This window comes from Panulirus ornatus, chromosome 54 (assembly GCF_036320965.1).
Source record: "Panulirus ornatus isolate Po-2019 chromosome 54, ASM3632096v1, whole genome shotgun sequence".
Taxonomy (NCBI): domain Eukaryota; kingdom Metazoa; phylum Arthropoda; class Malacostraca; order Decapoda; family Palinuridae; genus Panulirus; species Panulirus ornatus.
The window spans coordinates 3,750,103-3,773,520 of NC_092277.1; positions in this window are offsets into that span (position 1 = coordinate 3,750,103).

Sequence of the window (23,418 nt, forward strand, 5' to 3'; positions counted from 1 at the left end):
TTTTCACTGCTTCTAACAACTTGCCTCCCACACCATATATTCTTAATACCTTCCACAGAGCATCTCTATCAACTCTATCATATGCCTTCTCCAGATCCATAAATGCTACATACAAATCCATTTGCTTTTCTAAGTATTTCTCACATACATTCTTCAAAGCAAACACCTGATCCACACATCCTCTACCACTTCTGAAACCACACTGCTCTTCCCCAATCTGATGCTCTGTACATGCCTTCACCCTCTCAATCAATACCCTCCCATATAATTTACCAGGAATACTCAACAAACTTATACCTCTGTAATTTGAGCACTCACTCTTATCCCCTTTGCCTTTGTACAATGGCACTATGCACGCATTCCGCCAATCCTCAGGCACCTCACCATGAATCATACACACATTAAATAACCTTACCCACCAGTCAACAATACAGTCACCCCCTTTTTTAATAAATTCCACTGCAATACCATCCAAACCTGCTGCCTTGCCGGCTTTCATCTTCCGCAAAGCTTTTACTACCTCTTCTCTGTTTACCAAATCATTTTCCCTAACCCTCTCACTTTGCACACCACCTCGACCCAAACACCCTATATCTGCCACTCTGTCATCAGACACATTCAACAAACCTTCAAAATACTCATTCCATCTCCTTCTCACATCACCACTACTTGTTATCACCTCCCCATTTACGCCCTTCACTGAAGTTCCCATTTGCTCCCTTGTCTTACGCACCCTATTTACCTCCTTTTGGGCACATGGAGAGAATGAGTGAGGAAAGATTGACCAAGAGGATATATGTGTCGGAGGTGGAGGGAACGAGGAGAAGAAGGAGACCAAATTCGAGGTGGAAAGATGGAGTGAAAAGGATTTTGTGTGATCGGGGCCTGAACATGCAGGAGGGTGAAAGGAGGGCAAGGAATAGAGTGAATTGGAGCGATGTGGTATACAGGGGTTGACGTGCTGTCAGTGGATTGAATCAAGGCATGTGAAGCGTCCGGGGTAAACCATGGAAAGCTGTGTAGGTATGTATATTTCCGTGTGTGGACGTGTGTATGTACATGTGTATGGGGGGGGGGTTGGGCCATTTCTTTCGTCTGTTTCCTTGCGCTACCTCGCAAACGCGGGAGACAGCGACAAAGTATAAAAAAAAAAAATATATATATATATATATATATATATATATATATATATATATATATATATATATATATATATATATATATATATATATATATAAATATATGTATATATATATATATATATATATATATATATATATATATATATATATATATATATATATATATATATATATATATATATATATATATATATATATATATATATATATATATATATATATATATAAATATATGTATATATATATATATATATATATATATATATATATATATATATATATATATATATATATATATATATATATATATATATATATATATATATATCTTTTTCTTTCATACTATTCGCCATTTCCCGCGTCAGCATGATAGAGTTAAGAACAGAGGACTGGGCCTCTGAGGAAACATCCTCATCCAGCCCCCTTCTCTGTTCCTTCCTTTGGAAAAAAAAGAAAAAAAAAGAGAGTGGAGGATTTCCAGCCCCCCGCTCCCTTCCCTTTTAGTCGCCTTCTACGACACGCAGGGAATACGTGGGAAGTATTCTTTCTCCCCTATATATATATATATATATATATATATATATATATATATATATATATATATATATATATATATATATATCTTTCTTTCATACTATTCGCCATTTCCCGCGTTAGCGAGGTAGCGCTAAGAACAGAGGACTGGGCCTTTGAGGGAATATCCTCACCTGGCCCCCTTCTCTGTTCCTTCTTTTGGAAAAATAAAAAAAATAAAAAAACGAGAGGGGAGGATTTCCAGCCCCCCGCTCCCTTCCCTTTTAGTCGCCTTCTACGACACGCAGGGAATACGTGGGAAGTATTCTTAGTCCCCTATCACCAGGGATAATACATATATATATATATATATATATATATATATATATATATATATATATATATATATATATATATATATATATATATATATATATATATATATATATATATATATATTTGATGGAAGGCCAATGCGGGTGTTACCGGACTAACCCTTCGGTGAGGCTGTATGCCATCGTCAGTCGACCAGTGGGAGAGGAGTACAGCCTCGTCGAAGAAGCCCTCACTGCATCACCTACCCTGCTCCTGATTGTGGCGCAACTTCAATTGCTCTCGAGAGTCAATGGGTTATGAATGTGTAAAAGCTAAAGGCATGAAAGACACAATGCATCCTCTCTCACAATAAAGCATACTGGAAAGCTAGGAAGACATTTTATGCTTCTGGTAACAAATATGTGACAAATAAGGATAAATCGATATGTTTACTGTTGTCCTATTCTCCCAACTTAGATCATCTAAGACATGTTCTTAACAAACAGTTCTTGTAATGTTGCATTCCGGTACAATAACACCATCAGTAAGGGCGCCCTGCTGTCAACGGATTGAACCAGAGCATGTGAATTGTCTGGGGTAAACCATGGAAAGGTGTGTGGGGCCTGGATAGGGAGCTGTGGTTTCGGTGCATTACACATGACAGCTAGAGACTGAACGAATGTGGTGGCCTTTGTTGTCCGTTTTCCTGGCGCTACCTCGCCATTACTGCTATTATAAATATCATCACTGATATCATCATAATCATTATCTATTTATCATTATTATTAATTTTGATATCATCATTCCTGATATTACTAATATTATCATTATTGATATTACTATTATCATCATCATTTACCATATATACATGTATATTAATGTGTTATTGATATCATTATTCTTTTCATTATCATTATCGTCATCATTATTGATATCATTAATATTAGTATCATAATTATCATTATTACTATCATGACCTCTTGTGGGGCCCTCAGCTGCCCCCATCCCCCCCAGACACTACACCCTGACCATGTCATCCTCCCTCGCCACTGACAAAGGCATTTTACCATGGATGACTTACTGTCCGTGGTGGGATATAGCCATGGATGACTGTCCGTGGTGGGATATAGCCATGGATGACTGTCCATGGTGGGATATAGCCATGGATGACTGTCCATGCTGGGATATAGCCATGGATGACTGTCCATGCTGGGATATAGCCATGGATGACTGTCCATGCTGGGATATAGCCATGGATGACTGTCCACGGTGGGATATAGCCATGGATGACTGTCCATGGTGGGATATAGCCATGGATGACTGTCCATGGTAGGATATAGCCATGGATGACTGGCCATGGTGGGATATAACCATGGATGACTGTCCATGGTGGGATATAACCATGGATGACTGTCCATGGTAGGATATAGCCATGGATGACTGTCCATGGTGGGATATAACCATGGATGACTGTCCATGGTGGGGTATAGCCATGGATGACTGTCCACGGTGGGATATAGCCATGGATGACTGTCCACGGTGGGATATAACCATGGATGACTGTCCATGGTAGGACATAGCCATTCATGACTGTCCATGGTGGGATATAACCATGGATGACTCGGTGGTGGGATATAACAATAGATGACTGTCCATGGTGGGGTATATCCATGGATGACTGTCCATGGTGGGATATAGCCATGGATGACTGTCCATGGTGGGATATAGCCATGGATGACTGTCCATGCTGGGATATAGCCATGGATGACTGTCCATGGTGGGATATAGCCATGGATGACTGTCCATGCTGGGATATAGCCATGGATGACTGTCCGTGGTGGGATATAGCCATGGATGACTGTCCATGGTGGGATATAGCCATGGATGACTGTCCATGGTGGGATATAGCCATGGATGACTGTCCGTGTGGATATAGCCATGGATGACTGTCCATGGTGGGATATAGCCCTGGATGACTGTCATGGGATATAGCCATGGATGACTGTCCGTGCTGGGATATAGCCATGGATGACTTGTCCGTGTGGATATAGCCATGGATGACTGTCATGGTGGGATATAGCCATGGATGACTGTCCATGCTGGGATATAGCCATGGATGACTGTCCGTGGTGGGATATAGCCATGGATGACTGTCCGTGGTGGGATATAGCCATGGATGACTGTCCGTGGTGGGATATAGCCATGGATGACTGTCCATGGTGGGATATAGCCATGGATGACTGTCCACGGTGGGATATAGCCATGGATGACTGTCCATGGTGGGATATAGCCATGGATGACTGTCCATGCTGGGATATAGCCATGGATGACTGTCCATGGTGGGATATAACCATGGATGACTGTCCATGGTGGGATATATCCATGGATGACTGTCCAAGGTGGGATATAGCCATCTATGACTGTCCATGGTGGGATATAGCCATGGATGACTGTCCGTGGTGGGATATAGCCATGGATGACTGTCCATGGTGGGATATAGCCATGGATGACTGTCCATGGTGGGATATAGCCATGGATGACTGTCCGTGGTGGGATATAGCCATGGATGACTGTCCATGGTGGGATATAGCCATGGATGACTGTCCATGGTGGGATATAACCATGGATGACTGCCCATGGTGGGATATAGCCATGGATGACTGTCCATGGTGGGATATAACCATGGATGACAGTCCGTGGTGGGATATAGCCATAGATGACTGTCCATGGTGGGATATAGCCATGGATGACTGTCCATGGTGGGATATAGCCATGGATGACTGTCCGTTGTAGGATATAACGATAGATGAGTGTCTATGGTGGGATATAGCCATGGATGACTGTTCACTGTGGGATATAGCCATGGATGACTGTCCATGCTGGGATATAGCCATCGATGAGTGTCTATGGTGGGATATAGCCATGGATGACTGTTCACGGTGGGATATAACCATGGATGACTGTCCATGCTGGGATATAGCCATGGATGACTTACTGTCCATGCTGGGATATAGCCATGGATGACTGTCCATGCTGGGATATAACCATGGATGACTGTCCATGGTGGGATATAACCATGGACGACTGTCCATGTGGGATATAACCATGGTTGACTGTCTATGGTGGGATATAGCCATGCATGACTGTCCGTGGTGGGATATAGCCATGGATGACTGTCCATGGTGGGATATAGCCATGGATGACTGTCCATGGTGGGATATAACCATGGATGAATGTCCATGGTGTGATATAACCATGGATGACTGTCCATGGTGGGATATAACCATGGATGACTCCATGGTGGGATATAACCATGGATGACTGTCCATGGTGGGATATAGCCATGGATGACTGTCCATGGTGGGATATAACCATGGATGACAGTCCGTGGTGGGATATGGCCATGGATGACTGTCCATGGTGGGATATAGCCATTGATGACTGTCCATGGTGGGATATAACCATGGATGACTGTCCATGGTGGGATATAACCATGGATGACTGTCCATGGTGGGATATAGCCATGGATGACTGTCCATGGTGGGATATAGCAATGGATGACTGTCCATGGTGGGATATAACCATGGATGACTGTCCATGGTGGGATATAACCATGGATGACTGTCCGTGGTAGGATATAGCCATGGATGACTGTCCATGGTGGGATATAACCATGGATGACTGTCCATGGTGGGATATAGCCATGGATGACTGTCCATGGTGGGATATAGCCATGGATGACTGTCCATGGTGGGATATAACAATGGATGACTGTCCGTGGTGGGATATAGCCATGGATGACTGTCCATGGTGGGATATAACCATGGATGACTGTCCGTGGTAGGATATAACCATGGATGACTGTCCATGGTGGGATATATCCATGGATCACTGTCCATGGTGGGATATAACCATGGATGACTGTCCATGGTGGGATATAACCATGGATGACTGTCCATGGTGGGATATAACCATGGATGACTGTCCATGGTGGGATATAACCATGGATGATTTGGATAACTGAATCAAATAGTTATTTACAATTGATCCTGATATCTCATTAAATAGAAATATGCAGTAATAACATGACACAGCCCCACACATTCCCGGAGAGGGTTGGGTCACCAGACTCCACAGCTTTCATTGGGTTATCAGTCAAGACGCCAGAACCCCTCGCTCTCCTCCGCCCAGTCATCACCACCAGAACCCCTCGCTCTCCTCCGCCCAGTCATCACCACCAGAACCCCTCGCTCTCCTCCGCCCAATCATCACCACCAGAACCCCTCGCTCTCCTCCGCCCAGTCATCACCACCAGAACCCCTCGCTCTCCTCCGCCCAGTCATCACCACCAGAACCCCTCGCTCTCCTCCGCCCAGTCATCACCACCAGAACCCCTCGCTCTCCTCCGACCAGTCATCACCACCAGAACCCCTCGCTCTCCTCCGTCCAGTCATCACCACCAGAACCCCTCGCTCTCCTCCGCCCAGTCATCACCACCAGAACCCCTCGCTCTCCTCCGCCCAGTCATCACCACCAGAACCCCTCGCTCTCCTCCGCCCAGTCATCACCACCAGAACCCCTCGCTCTCCTCCGCCCAGTCATCACCACCAGAATCCCTCGCTCTCCTCCGCCCAGTCATCACCACCAGAACCCCTCGCTCTCCTCCGCCCAGTCATCACCACCAGAACCCCTCGCTCTCCTCCGCTTAGTCATCACCACCAGAACCCCTCGCTCTCCTCCGCCCAGTCATCACCACCAGAACCCCTCGCTCTCCTCCGCCCAGTCATCACCACCAGAACCCCTCGCTCTCCTCCGCCCAGTCATCACCACCAGAACCCCTCGCTCTCCTCCGCCCAGTCATCACCACCAGAACCCCTCGCTCTCCTCCGCCCAGTCATCACCACCAGAACCCCTCGCTCTCCTCCGCCCAGTCATCACCACCAGAACCCCTCGCTCTCCTCCGCCCAGTCATCACCACCAGAACCCCTCGCTCTCCTCCGCCCAGTCATCACCACCAGAACCCCTCGCTCTCCTCCGCCCAGTCATCACCAGACACAGCTGTAAGACTCACGCACACTACCATTAATTTTTCATTAGGTATTTATGATCATTTGACTGTGAGTTACATAGATGCATGTTGCCACGGGCTCACTGTTCCCACCACGGGCTACTGTTCATCACCATGTTTGAACACGTAAGAGCTGATGTGTTGTTTGAACACGTTGTTGAATGAGTGTTGACGGACTCCCATATAACTCCTGCCAGTGTGACCTGAGGGGACACACTGGCCAGCATCGTCACACTGTTCACTAGAGTGTGTCGTAGTGTGTCACACTGGCCAGCATCGTCACACTGTTCACTAGAGTGTGTCGTAGTGTGTCACACTGGCCAGCATCGTCACACTGTTCACTAGAGTGTGTCGTAGTGTGTCACACTGGCCAGCATCGTCACACTGTTCACTAGAGTGTGTCGTAGTGTGTCACACTGGCCAGCATCGTCACACTGTTCACTAGAGTGTGTCGTAGTGTGTCACACTGGCCAGCATCGTCACACTGTTCACTAGAGTGTGTCGTAGTGTGTCACACTGGCCAGCATCGTCACACTGTTCACTAGAGTGTGTCGTAGTGTGTCACACTGGCCAGCATCGTCACACTGTTCACTAGAGTGTGTCGTAGTGTGTCACACTGGCCAGCATCGTCACACTGTTCACTAGAGTGTGTCGTAGTGTGTCACACTGGCCAGCATCGTCACACTGTTCACTAGAGTGTGTCGTAGTGTGTCACACTGGCCACCATCGTCACACTGTTCACTAGAGTGTGTCGTAGTGTGTCACACTGGCCACCATCGTCACACTGTTCACTAGAGTGTGTCGTAGTGTGTCATAAGACTATAGCCCACACTACTACAGATGGACGTACACGTTTTATTGTAATAAATCTACAAAGGTCGCCTGATCTTCATTGAGGACCACAGACGAAGATGACCTGATTTCCTTCCTATCAACACAACCTTATACAGTGGTGGCAGTGACGTAAGAACCCACGTGACCACACACCACCGTCACATCTACTTCATATTTCTCTGTCTGGTGTTGGCAGCAGTCATACAAGCCTACGTCTGGTGTTGGCAGCAGTCATACAAGTCTACGTCTGGTGTTGGCAGCAGTCATACAAGCCTACGTCTGGTGTTGGCAGCAGTCATACAAGCCTACGTCTGGTGTTGGCAGCAGTCATACAAGCCTACGTCTGGTGTTGGCAGCAGTCATACAAGTCTACGTCTGGTGTTGGCAGCAGTCATACAAGCCTACGTCTGGTGTTGGCAGCAGTCATACAAGCCTACGTCTGGTGTTGGCAGCAGTCATACAAGTCTACGTCTGGTGTTGGCAGCAGTCATACAAGCCTACGTCTGGTGTTGGCAGCAGTCATACAAGCCTACGTCTGGTGTTGGCAGCAGTCATACAAGCCTACGTCTGGTGTTGGCAGCAGTCATACAAGCCTACGTCTGGTGTTGGCAGCAGTCATAAAAGCCTACGTCTGGTGTTGGCAGCAGTCATACAAGCCTACGTCTGGTGTTGGCAGACAAGCCAACCTGACACCGTCTTGGCGCTCGCTCCAGTGGACGTTAAGGGCGGAACCCCACGGCCGGCTACGTGCTCCATCACCCGTACCTCAATGCAGTGAAGATACGTCTTTATTGCATTGCTGACACTGTGTTGCTTGTAAGGGAACACACCGCGTGCCACCACCGTGTAGTGTTGTCATCACATCCACGCGTCTCCAGCAAGGTCAGCCATCCTGCCAACACCACCGTGTAGTGTTGTCATCACATCCACGCGTCTCCAGCAAGGTCAGCCATCCTGCCAACACCACCGTGTAGTGTTGTCATCACATCCACGCGTCTCCAGCAAGGTCAGCCATCCTGCCAACACCACCGTGTAGTGTTGTCATCACATCCACGCGTCTCCAGCAAGGTCAGCCATCCTGCCAACACCACCGTGGAGTGTTGTCATCACATCCACGCGTCTCCAGCAAGGTCAGCCATCCTGCCAACACCACCGTGTAGTGTTGTCATCACATCCACGCGTCTCCAGCAAGGTCAGCCATCCTGCCAACACCACCGTGTAGTGTTGTCATCACATCCACGCGTCTCCAGCAAGGTCAGCCATCCTGCCAACACCACCGTGTAGTGTTGTCATCACATCCACGCGTCTCCAGCAAGGTCAGCCATCCTGCCAACACCAACGTGTAGTGTTGTCATCACATCCACGCGTCTCCAGCAAGGTCAGCCATCCTGCCAACACCACCGTGGAGTGTTGTCATCACATCCAGGCGTCTCCAGCAAGGTCAGCCATCCTGCCAACACCACCGTGGAGTGTTGTCATCACATCCACGAGTCTCCAGCAAGGTCAGCCATCCTGCCAACACCACCGTGTAGTGTTGTCATCACATCCACGAGTCTTCAGCAAGGTCAGCGATCCTGCCAACACCAACGTGGAGTGTTGTCATCACATCCACGCGTCTCCAGCAAGGTCAGCCATCCTGCCAACACCACCGTGGAGTGTTGTCATCACATCCACGCGTCTCCAGCAAGGTCAGCCATCCTGCCAACACCACCGTGGAGTGTTGTCATCACATCCACGAGTCTCCAGCAAGGTCAGCCATCCTGCCAACACCACCGTGTAGTGTTGTCATCACATCCACGAGTCTCCAGCAAGGTCAGCCATCCTGCCAACACCACCGTGTAGTGTTGTCATCACATCCACGCGTCTCCAGCAAGGTCAGCCATCCTGCCAACACCACCGTGTAGTGTTGTCATCACATCCACGCGTCTCCAGCAAGGTCAGCCATCCTGCCAACACCAACGTGGAGGTCATCCGGTCGACCACTCCAGAGACGCACCATCAGCAGCCGTGGCGACATCCCACACGTCAGCATCGCGTGGTCCGGCCCTTGTTGCTCACTCAACTTTCCTGCTAGCGAGCCGCTCCTCTGCACACGTCTACACTTCGCTACACCCAGCCAGCCGCTCCTCTGCACACGTGTATACCTCGCTACACCCAGCCAGCCGCTCCTCTGCACACGTCTATACCTCGCTACGCCACACCCTAGACGTCTAAGCGAGCGAATCTCCCATTCAGATAAGAACTGTGTCAAAATGGTTCACTGTGTGAGGTAGGCTCCTTTTGTGTGTTACTAGTCCCTAGTCTATCAATATAGACATATATATATCTTGGGTAATATGATTATTCATCTTTGTAGTTTAGCAAATTAATCTAAGGGTTTTTCTTGCATATATTCTTATGTCTTCATACATTGGTATTATTGTTTTTAGTAATGATTACTTTCACATACAGAATCTTGTATTGTTATATTGTTATGCTACACTTTTTATTGCCTTTATTTCATTACAATATTTTCAAATAATATTCAGGTTATGTATTTTAGATTAGGACAATAGTGTTCATTGTATTTTGATTTTTCGAGAGGATTATTACTTAAACACTTTAATTCAGATTGTATTACATGTCTGAAGATATTCCATGCGGTAATGGTAAAGGTTCATATGTACTTAGGAAATGATCTAGAATCCATTATTATAAACGGAACCAACCTTCTAAAATGGTGACGTCACACAAAGTTGTTTTGACAGATTCTGGTGACACAGATGACCACAGAAACCTTCTCACACGTTACCACATCCACCTCCCTCACCTCCACCTCACAAACACTCAGGACAATCAAATCCTTCACAAAAAACTGTTTTCACACTAAAACAAGCTAGGGAACCACACGAGTTATTAGGTGGTAAACTATCAAATTTTGATCGGTGGATCAGGAACGTAGAGGACATTGTTGAACATAATGGTGAGTCAGGAGACAAAGCGCTTATAGCAGCTGCTAAAAATCTCATTGATTTCACCAAGCTTAACAATTACGCTAAGGTTGTTTATGACTCAGAGGATGTTCAAAACTGTACATCTTGGGAGGAATTGAAAACGTTGTTTCCATTAGGTTGTGAGGAATCATTCTCAGATAATCTACTAACCGTCCTTTTACGTGCTCTTAACACAACATACACGGATGATACGTCAATCTCTGATCACTGGAGTACCACCTTACATGGATGATGACTGGAGTACCACCTTACATGGATGATGACTGGAGTACCACCTTACATGGATGATGACTGGAGTACCACCTTACATGGATGATGACTGGAGTACCACCTTACATGGATGATGACTGGAGTACCACCTTACATGGATGATGACTGGAGTACCACCTTACATGGATGATGACTGCAGTACCACCTTACATGGATGATGACTGGAGTACCACCTTACATGGATGATGACTGGAGTACCACCTTACATGGATGATGACTGGAGTACCACCTTACATGGATGATGACTGAAGTACCACCTTACATGGATGATGACTGGAGTACCACCTTACATGGATGATGACTGGAGTACCACCTTACATGGATGATGACTGGAGTACCACCTTACATGGATGATGACTGGAGTACCACCTTACATGGATGATGACTGGAGTACCACCTTACATGGATGATGACTGGAGTACCACCTTACATGGATGATGACTGGAGTACCACCTTACATGGATGATGACTGGAGTACCACCTTACATGGATGATGACTGGAGTACCACCTTACATGGATGATGACTGGAGTACCACCTTACATGGATGATGACTGGAGTACCACCTTACATGGATGATGACTGGAGTACCACCTTACATGGATGATGACTGGAGTACCACCTTACATGGATGATGACTGGAGTACCACCTTACATGGATGATGACTGGAGTACCACCTTACATGGATGATGACTGGAGTACCACCTTACATGGATGATGACTGGAGTACCACCTTACATGGATGATGACTGGAGTACCACCTTACATGGATGATGACTGGAGTACCACCTTACATGGATGATGACTGGAGTACCACCTTACATGGATGATGACTGGAGTACCACCTTACATGGATGATGACTGGAGTACCACCTTACATGGATGATGACTGGAGTACCACCTTACATGGATGATGACTGGAGTACCACCTTACATGGATGATGACTGGAGTACCACCTTACATGGATGATGACTGGAGTACCACCTTACATGGATGATGACTGGAGTACCACCTTACATGGATGATGACTGGAGTACCACCTTACATGGAAGAATGAGATTAGTTAGGCAGGATTATGAACCCTCACCCTGGATGTCGACGGCCATGATGAAGCCTGACACTCATGTGTAAACATTCATGTGATGATTATTACACATCACCTTCATTCTCAAGGACCTGACCTCCAGACGTAAGACGACGGTTACTTAATGAGAACATCGACCCATCATTGTGGGTCAGTAACGAAAGTGTTGAGTTACGCTCAACAGAAATGTGGATATTCCAACACCAAGACACTGGTGAGGGAGGGAGGGTGTCGGGTTGCCAAAGTGTGAGGAAACATTGTAGTGGTCAACACACTACTTCATCTCACCATCAAATAAAGTGATTCAATGATGACAAACACATGTTTCCGGTGTGGCTAACCAGGACATAAAGCAAATGTGTGTCCTTACACATGGGACTCTTTCTCACGTGAGCCTTGACCAGAACCCACGCAGTCCACCACACATGGCATCACAACCTCGGTCGTCACAATGCTGCAGACCGAGTCATAATTTCCTGCAGTCAGACACCAAGCTGGCCTTCACCCGCTCCCGCCCCACAACACCACCAAGTTGGTGTTCATATCATAGCAACGCTACACACACTTCAGCCCAGCATTAGCTAGACAGACGTCATCTAACACAGGTTCATCATGTCATTATGACAATCTCTCTCTCATGACAAGACTCCATCACATAAGGAACTCGTAAGACATTTTCGTTCTTCGCCATTTTCTCACATTACAAGTTTCGATTTAGTGGGTTCTTTCCAGGATAAGCCAATCACAATCTTTCCAGGATAAGCCAATCACAATCTTTCCAGGATAAGCCAATCACAATCTTTCCAGGATAAGCCAATCACAATCTTTCCAGGATAAGCCAATCACAATCTTTCCAGGATAAGCCAATCACAATCTTTCCAGGATAAGCCAATCACAATCTTTCCAGGATAAGCCAATCACAATCTTTCCAGGATAAGCCAATCACAATCTTTCCAGGATAAGCCAATCACAATCATTCTAGACAGCGGCGCTGAAGCAGATGTCATTCATTATGATTTTATTCAACCATTAATGGGACGCACTCAACTTGTTCAATGGTCGGACTTTTACCCATCCCTTCAAAGTATCTCCAATGAAAATCTCGACGTAAGGGGCACTATTAAAATGAACATTAGCATAGGCGACTCCGTCATTACCGTAATCCCTTACATTGTTCGTGGTGCTAACTTGTTACTAGGAGGCCACTCTATGTGTGGCACAACATAAGATCTGTCATGTGGTTTGTGTTGATAATACGTTCCTGCCATTGTGGAGAAGAGTTCTCACTCAGTAAGAGTCATTAGTACATGTGCTGCCACGTCCTGCTTCACGGTACACAATACACATCCTTGTTACTTTTCTCCTCATCATTGTCCTGGTCAACTTGAGAACCAACATGACTCTGCATAGTAACACATTAACGAAGGTTCCTCTCTCACTTTCTCGAACATGGATGACTGATCATGGACTGAGACATAGTCAGGTTGATCTGGCACTAACAGTAGTTGCTGAACCTTCCTCACTAACTGTCACAACACCACTAGCCATGATGGACGACGCTATTCATGATGGAGAGCTCACCATATACATTGCCAGTACGGGACCCACAACTGTCCCTCTCCGTACAGGGACCAAGCTGCTGGAATTCTCTGTTCTGAAGTCGGGAATTCAAGACGAGGAGTTACATGATCGCAGACATCCGTCTAGTCTCACATTCCACTAACCCACCACCACCACCTACTGCTCCTACCTGTGACTCAGCAGTGCACGTCCCCTCCCCACCATCACCCCTGACTCAGCAGTGCACGTCCCCTCCCCACCATCACCCCTGACTCAGCAGTGCACGTCCCCTCCCCACCATCACCCCTGACTCAGCAGTGCACGTCCCTTTCCCACCATCACCCCTGACTCAGCAGTGCACGTCCCCTCCCCACCATCACCCCTGACTCAGCAGTGCACGTCCCCTCCCCACCATCACCCCTGACTCAGCAGTGCACGTCCCCTCCCCACCATCACCCCTGACTCAGCAGTGCACGTCCCCTCCCCACCATCACCCCTGACTCAGCAGTGCACGTCCCCTCCCCACCATCACCCCTGACTCAGCAGTGCACGTCCCCTCCCCACCATCACCCCTGACTCAGCAGTGCACGTCCCCTCCCCACCATCACCCCTGACTCAGCAGTGCACGTCCCCTCCCCACCATCACCCCTGACTCAGCAGTGCACGTCCCCTCCCCACCATCACCCCTGACTCAGCAGTGCACGTCCCCTCCCCACCATCACCCCTGACTCAGCAGTGCACGTCCCCTCCCCACCATCACCCGTGACTCAGCAGTGCACGTCCCCTCCCCACCATCACCCGTGACTCAGCAGTGCACGTCCCCTCCCCACCATCACCCGTGACTCAGCAGTGCACGTCCCCTCCCCACCATCACCCGTGACTCAGCAGTGCACGTCCCCTCCCCACCATCACCCGTGACTCAGCAGTGCACGTCCCCTCCCCACCATCACCCCGTGACTCAGCAGTGCACGTCCCCTCCCCACCATCACCCGTGACTCAGCAGTGCACGTCCCCTCCCCACCATCACCCGTGACTCAGCAGTGCACGTCCCCTCCCCACCATCACCCGTGACTCAGCAGTGCACGTCCCCTCCCCACCATCACCCCGTGACTCAGCAGTGCACGTCCCCTCCCCACCATCACCCGTGACTCAGCAGTGCACGTCCCCTCCCCACCATCACCCGTGACTCAGCAGTGCACGTCCCCTCCCCACCATCACCCGTGACTCAGCAGTGCACGTCCCCTCCCCACCATCACCCGTGACTCAGCAGTGCACGTCCCCTCCCCACCATCACCCGTGACTCAGCAGTGCACGTCCCCTCCCCACCATCACCCGTGACTCAGCAGTGCACGTCCCCTCCCCACCATCACCCGTGACTCAGCAGTGCACGTCCCCTCCCCACCATCACCCGTGACTCAGCAGTGCACGTCCCCTCCCCACCATCACCCCTGACTCAGCAGTGCACGTCCCCTCCCCACCATCACCCGTGACTCAGCAGTGCACGTCCCCTCCCCACCATCACCCGTGACTCAGCAGTGCACGTCCCCTCCCCACCATCACCCGTGACTCAGCAGTGCACGTCCCCTCCCCACCATCACCCGTGACTCAGCAGTGCACGTCCCCTCCCCACCATCACCCGTGACTCAGCAGTGCACGTCCCCTCCCCACCATCACCCCGTGACTCAGCAGTGCACGTCCCCTCCCCACCATCACCCGTGACTCAGCAGTGCACGTCCCCTCCCCACCATCACCCGTGACTCAGCAGTGCACGTCCCCTCCCCACCATCACCCGTGACTCAGCAGTGCACGTCCCCTCCCCACCATCACCCGTGACTCAGCAGTGCACGTCCCCTCCCCACCATCACCCGTGACTCAGCAGTGCACGTCCCCTCCCCACCATCACCCGTGACTCAGCAGTGCACGTCCCCTCCCCACCATCACCCGTGACTCAGCAGTGCACGTCCCCTCCCCACCATCACCCGTGACTCAGCAGTGCACGTCCCCTCCCCACCATCACCCGTGACTCAGCAGTGCACGTCCCCTCCCCACCATCACCCGTGACTCAGCAGTGCACGTCCCCTCCCCACCATCACCCGTGACTCAGCAGTGCACGTCCCCTCCCCACCATCACCCGTGACTCAGCAGTGCACGTCCCCTCCCCACCATCACCCGTGACTCAGCAGTGCACGTCCCCTCCCCACCATCACCCGTGACTCAGCAGTGCACGTCCCCTCCCCACCATCACCCCTGACTCAGCAGTGCACGTCCCCTCCCCACCATCACCCGTGACTCAGCAGTGCACGTCCCCTCCCCACCATCACCCGTGACTCAGCAGTGCACGTCCCCTCCCCACCATCACCCGTGACTCAGCAGTGCACGTCCCCTCCCCACCATCACCCCTGACTCAGCAGTGCACGTCCCCTCCCCACCATCACCCGTGACTCAGCAGTGCACGTCCCCTCCCCACCATCACCCGTGACTCAGCAGTGCACGTCCCCTCCCCACCATCACCCGTGACTCAGCAGTGCACGTCCCCTCCCCACCATCACCCGTGACTCAGCAGTGCACGTCCCCTCCCCACCATCACCCGTGACTCAGCAGTGCACGTCCCCTCCCCACCATCACCCGTGACTCAGCAGTGCACGTCCCCTCCCCACCATCACCCGTGACTCAGCAGTGCACGTCCCCTCCCCACCATCACCCGTGACTCAGCAGTGCACGTCCCCTCCCCACCATCACCCGTGACTCAGCAGTGCACGTCCCCTCCCCACCATCACCCGTGACTCAGCAGTGCACGTCCCCTCCCCACCATCACCCGTGACTCAGCAGTGCACGTCCCCTCCCCACCATCACCCGTGACTCAGCAGTGCACGTCCCCTCCCCACCATCACCCGTGACTCAGCAGTGCACGTCCCCTCCCCACCATCACCCGTGACTCAGCAGTGCACGTCCCCTCCCCACCATCACCCGTGACTCAGCAGTGCACGTCCCCTCCCCACCATCACCCGTGACTCAGCAGTGCACGTCCCCTCCCCACCATCACCCCTGACTCAGCAGTGCACGTCCCCTCCCCACCATCACCCGTGACTCAGCAGTGCACGTCCCCTCCCCACCATCACCCGTGACTCAGCAGTGCACGTCCCCTCCCCACCATCACATAATATCCAAGGTAGGATTAACCAAACATGTTGACCACTTAACCAGTCTAGGTCTACTATTGCCTTATCAGCAGAACCACTCGCCACAACTCATTTGGATGTTCACATTATTAACTTAGAGAAAAACACACAAGTCCCATTGACGTCCCAACCTATCGCTTGCCACACACACGCGCACAGACACATAGCAAACAAACTGGTTCAGGACATGTTGAAAGATAAGGTTATAGAAGAATCACGGTCACCATGGAATTCACCACATCTGATCGTTCCGAAAAAGGACGGAACTTTTAGACCAGTCATTGATTTTACGACACACAACAACAACAACAACAACAACAACAACAACAACAAGAACAACAAGAACAAGGTCATGTTGACAAGATGGTTTCCCATTACCAGTGGTATCAGAGCTTCTTCATAGCCTCGGTAACAATATTTTCAACTTTGGATTTACTGAGCGGATTTTGTCAGTAGCGGCGGCGTCCCCTGACTGTGTTCAGTAGGCCAGATGATCATTGGCAGTTCATATGCATCATGACCTTCGGTCTTCATTCCTCACCAGTGATCATCTTCTCAAGGTTAATGACTAACATTTGTCGTCACATGTTGGGCCAAGATGTATTGGTTTATCTGGATGATATAATTGTCATGTCTCCAGATATTGCTTCTCATTTCAAAAGTCTTGAGAGAGTATTTCTACGACTTAAGGATGCAAACCTAAAAGTCAAGTTATCCAAATGTTCTTTCTACAAACAAGAATTAATTACTTAGGTCACACCGTTGATGAAAACGGTATTCAACCTAATGCAGATAAAGTAAACACAATTGTAGAATGGCCAGTCCCTTCCACAACAGACAAGGTCAAATCCTTCCTTGGTTTAGCAGAATATTATCGAAGATTTATCGCTAATTTCGCGAAGATCACAAACCCACTCACTTCATATCTGAACCAGGGAGTTACATTCCAGTGGTCTACAGCGCAAGACAATGCGTTTAACTTACTCAAGCGACACTTGATCGAGGCGCCTATCCTTCGATTTCCCAACTTTGAGAAACACTTCATTTTGCACACAACAGATGCTTGTTAACAGGGTCTTGGAGCTGTACTTATGCAGGAGTCAAATTAGGGTAGACTTTTCCCATAGCCTATGCGAGCCGTTCCTGTTCAAAGACGGAATCGAAATACTCAATAACAGAGTTGGAAGGCCTTGCAGTTGTTTGGGCACTCAAACATTTTAAGGAATACATATATGGTTACCCTATTACAGTTTATACAGATCACAGAGCTCTGTTGGGTATTTTTCAAAGACAAGATCCTACAGGAAAGTTTCAGAGGTGGTTTTGAACTATACAAACATTTGACCCAGATTTTCGCTTTGTTTCGGGTTCATCCAATGTAGTTGCAGACGCGCTCTCCCGCAGAGTGGGTACAGTCACTGTAGATAATAGCCTCGTAGATGTTGATGTAGAAAGGTTGACACGACATCAACGAGATGACCCAGTCTGGGGTCCTGTCATAGAATACCTAGAGGGTATAAGATCTTCCTTGGATGTTAACACAGTTGTTCCAGTCAGAGAATTGTATTTAGCGCAGTGAGGGAGTCTTGTGCAGGGACGCGAAATTACGAGTGCTCGCCCGTGTTGTTAAGCAAACAAAAATAACAACAACATTAGTACAGGATTTCTTGAAGTTAGCACATGATTCACCGGAGGCCGCACACCCATCCCGCACAGCCCGCACACCCAGCCCGCACACCCAGCCCGCACACCCAGCCCGCACACCCAGCCCACACACCCAGGCGCAGATAAATGCTATAAGCAAACTCGTTTGAGATATTTCTGGCCAAGAATGCAGAAAAGCATTAAGGATTATATTTTGAGGTGCCAAACATGTAACACATACAAGGGAAGTCCCACTACCCCGCAGACTGTGTTGACATATCCTTTACCTTCATACCCACCATGGGAAAGAGTTCATATGGACATATTAGGAGGTTTTCCTAGGTCCATGGCAGGCTACATATACGTAACTACTGATGCCTTCACGAGATATTGTGAATTAGTCCCAGTTCAAAATAAAGACGCAGCCACGGTCGCTAAGGCGTTCAAAAAATATATCTTAGACAGACATAATGCGCCGAAGATTTTAGTCACGGATAATGGAGGGAATTTAATAACTCATTATTAGAAGAACTCTGTAAATTGTATAACATAAATAAATGTAATATAATGGCACATCATCCAGCCTCGAATGGCCTGGCAGAAAGGTTGAACCGTAAGATCCTCCAGTGTCTTCGCACCAACATTAATTTTGATCATGATGAATGGGATGAATACCTGTCTGATGTCCAATGTTCATTAAACTCAGCTTATCATAAGTCAATTGGAGACACACCCTTCCACGCCTTACACGGTTTGGATAAAGTGTTGCCGTATGACATAACAGCGCCCCCTCCTTCAAGTCCAGAGATCAGTTGTAGCGGAAAAATATCGCACGACTCAATTGATTCATCAAAGAATCAAGGAAAATCTAGGTGAAGCCACTACAACCTTCACGAACCAGGCTAATAAATCCATGAAACCATCAAAGGTACGTGGCTCCCGGACTCTTGGTAATGATGCAGGAATTTAACACTAGAAGTGAGGTTCCTAAACTTGACCCAGAATGTTCTGGTCCCTATATAGAGGGTTAGCTCATGTAAAGGGACATAAGTTCAGGGTTCGACATGTAAATACAGGTGACATTCGTGAAGAACATGAGGACCACTTGAAAGTTGTACAGTATTGTGAACATGATCATCCCGGTACCACAACAGACAGCACTCCTCAAACCTTAAACACTGTCACCCAACCAACTTCTACCACTGTTCAGACTGTCTCCACACCACCACCCTCACATCACCACCACCCTCACATCACCACCACCCTCACATCACCACCACCCTCACATCACCACCACCCTCACATCACCATCACCCTCACATCACCACCACCCTCACATCATCACCACAGACACATCACCACCACCCTCACATCATCACCACAGACACATCAGTATTCATTAAGACCTCGCCTTTAAGTTGCTAAGTTGATCATTTTCTAGGTTCTTCCTTCTCATGTCCTTATGGTGTCTTCCTGTATATGACACCATGGCAGTACCAGGCGCCCTTCTCACCACTCCCCGTCAGGTCCGCCTCGTGAGGGACACAGTTAAGTTGGGCCTGGAGGGTCTACCCTACACTTATGATAATCTAGTGAAACTAATGGAGGCCGTACCTGGCTTACGGTCTACCTGACTCAAGTTTTACACCAGTGTAACGATCAGAGACTCTAGTGTTGCTCCTCCTCCAACTTTGTTAAACCAGTGGACCTGGAAACTGAATAGAACCTTTGTGATTCTGTATGACATAATACAAGACACTGAATCTCCAGTAAATACTAATGCCAGGATGAACACGAAAAAGCAAAGGAGAAGCAAGAGAGGTCTGCTTAATTTTGTAGGGTCCCTCCAATCATATTTGTTTGGTATTGCTACTCAGGAAGAACTTAATTGAGTTAGGAATCAGATTGCATCTTTACAATGTCAACAACTTCTTAACAACAGGTATATTAAAGCTGAAGCTAAGGTCTTAAAACAACATTCTAAATATTTGAATGACATAATGTTAACTGTTAATAACTTGACACAACAGGTAGAACTACTGTCAAAGTCTGTTAATCCCATATATGTTATAGTGACTATTTCCACATGTGTTGATAGTTTATATACCCAAATCACTTATTATGCACATTATTTCACTGACTTATTGGAAGATGTTAATAATCTGGTAAACCAAGTTGTCACACCATCATATTTTCCCTTCTCGGAACTCACACGTATTATTAACCAAGCGATGACAACATTCTGGTACACCTCAGCTCTCCCTCTACATCACTTGGCCAGTTATTACTCCTTACTAACGGTTGACGTGATCCTCGAAGCGGTCATTATCCACATACTGACTCCAATACTTACAGCCTTGTGAACGTAATATCATTCCCTTTTAATTATACAAAAGAGTTGCACAAGACTATCGTCCTTGCTGATAACATGAACTTTCTCTTATATAATATTAATTCCTCGTTGATGGCACATCTCTCCTTGCATGATTTAGCATTGTGCCATAAACCATTGTTGACAACTTGATTTGCCCCCCCAATACCTTGGTTTTTCATAATTTACAAACAAACTCATGTGAGGACCAACTACTTTTAGGGCATCAACAAAATGTTCTTCATTCCTGTTCCTTTAAGGAAATTACTGTTACTGAACCTTGGATTGAAAGTATGGACAAGTATCACGTACTGTTTTTCCAGACCACAAAATGTTCTCATTCATTGCCCACCTAATCATCCCAAATCTTATTTGTTTCTGGGACACATTCAGTTAGGACAACAATGTACTCTTATCAGTTCAAGTTTCAAATTGTTCGGAACTCATGATCATTTTTTGGGCCAGATTGATAGAGCTATCCCAAGTATAGAACGAATCCCCCAAAACATCAACTTATCCATCATTAATGAAGTTAATATCCAACACCTTCCATCTATGGTTCAAGAAGATTTAGATTCTGCAATAGATGTTTTGGCTTTTGTACCTTTTAAGTCCACTTCTCATATTTCTGGATTTTCAATCATTTCGTTGTCTACTGCACTCATCATATTATTATTCATAGTATTCATCTTATATTGTCGTCTACGACATAGGGTGTCTAATATACAATTCCCTACAGCCACATTGGATGTTCAGAAGGTAGTGGCAGCAGCACTTCCTTATTTGAGGAGGAATCTAACTCCAGAATAATATGTATTAATTGAGTTGCTTGATTTTTTTTTTGCAAACTGATTTTGTTTATAACATATATATATATATATATATATATATATATATATATATATATATATATATATATATATATATATATATATATATATATATATATATATTTCTAATCCTCTAACAATTGTAGAGTGTGTTATCTATCTTATCAAGAATACTAGTTGATATAGGAGTAACTCTTGTTAATAACTATAATTTGCTTATTTCTGTACTCAGTATTATTTCATAAATAACCATAACTTTTCATGGCTCGCAGGAGCTTGAGCCAGGTTATGGCCGAGCAAAATGTAAGACTCACGCACACTACCATTAATTTTTCATTAACTATTTGTTATTATCATTTTACTGTAAGTTACATGCATGTTGCCACGGGCCCACTGTTCCCACGGGCTACTGTTACTAAGGATGTATGAACACGTAAGATCTGATCTGTTATTTGAACACGTTGTTGAATGGGTGTTGACGGACTCCCATATAACTCCTGTCAGTGTGACCTGAGGTGACACACTGGCCAGCATCGTCACACTGTTCACTAGAGTGTGTCGTAGTGTGTCACACTGGCCAGCATCGTCACACTGTTCACTAGAGTGTGTCGTAGTGTGTCACACTGGCCAGCATCGTCACACTGTTCACTAGAGTGTGTCGTAGTGTGTCACACTGGCCAGCATCGTCACACTGTTCACTAGAGTGTGTCGTAGTGTGTCACACTGGCCAGCATCGTCACACTGTTCACTAGAGTGTGTCGTAGTGTGTCATAAGACTATAGCCCAGAGTACTACAGATGTACGTACATATTCTTTTGTAATAAATCTACAAAGGCCGCCTGATCTTCATTGACTACCATCCACGAAGAAGACCTGTATTTATTCCTGACAACTCAACCTTACATACTCAACAAACTTACACCTTATCGAGGATGTAAGGCATGTGTACGTGTAGGAAGAGAGGAAAGTGATTGGTTCTCAGTGAATGTAGGTTTGCGGCAGGGGTGTGTGATGTCTCCATGGTTGTTTAATTTGTTTATGGATGGGGTTGTTAGGGTGTGAATGCAAGAGTTTTGGAAAGAGGGGCAAGTATGAAGTCTGTTGTGGATGAGAGAGCTTGGGAAGTGAGTCAGTTGTTGTTCGCTGATGATACAGCGCTGGTGGCTGATTCATGTGAGAAACTGCAGAAGATGGTGGCTGAGTTTGGTAAAGTGTGTGAAAGAAGAAAGTTAAGAGTAAATGTGAATAAGAGCAAGGTTATTAGGTACAGTAGGGTTGAGGGTCAAGTTAATTGGGAGGTAAGTTTGAATGGAGAAAAACTGGAGGAAGTAAAGTGTTTTAGATATCTGGAAGTGGATCTGGCAGCAGATGGACCCATGGAAGCGGAAGTGGATCATAGGGTGGGGGAGGGGGCGAAAATCCTGGGAGCCTTGAAGAATGTGTGGAAGTCGAGAACATTATCTCGGAAAGCAAAAATGGGTATGTTTGAAAGAATAGTGGTTCCAACAATGTTGTATGGTTGCGAGGCGTGGACTATGGATAGAGTTGTGCGCAGGAGGATGGATGTGCTGGAAATGAGATGTTTGAGGACAATGTGTGGTGTGAGGTGGTTTG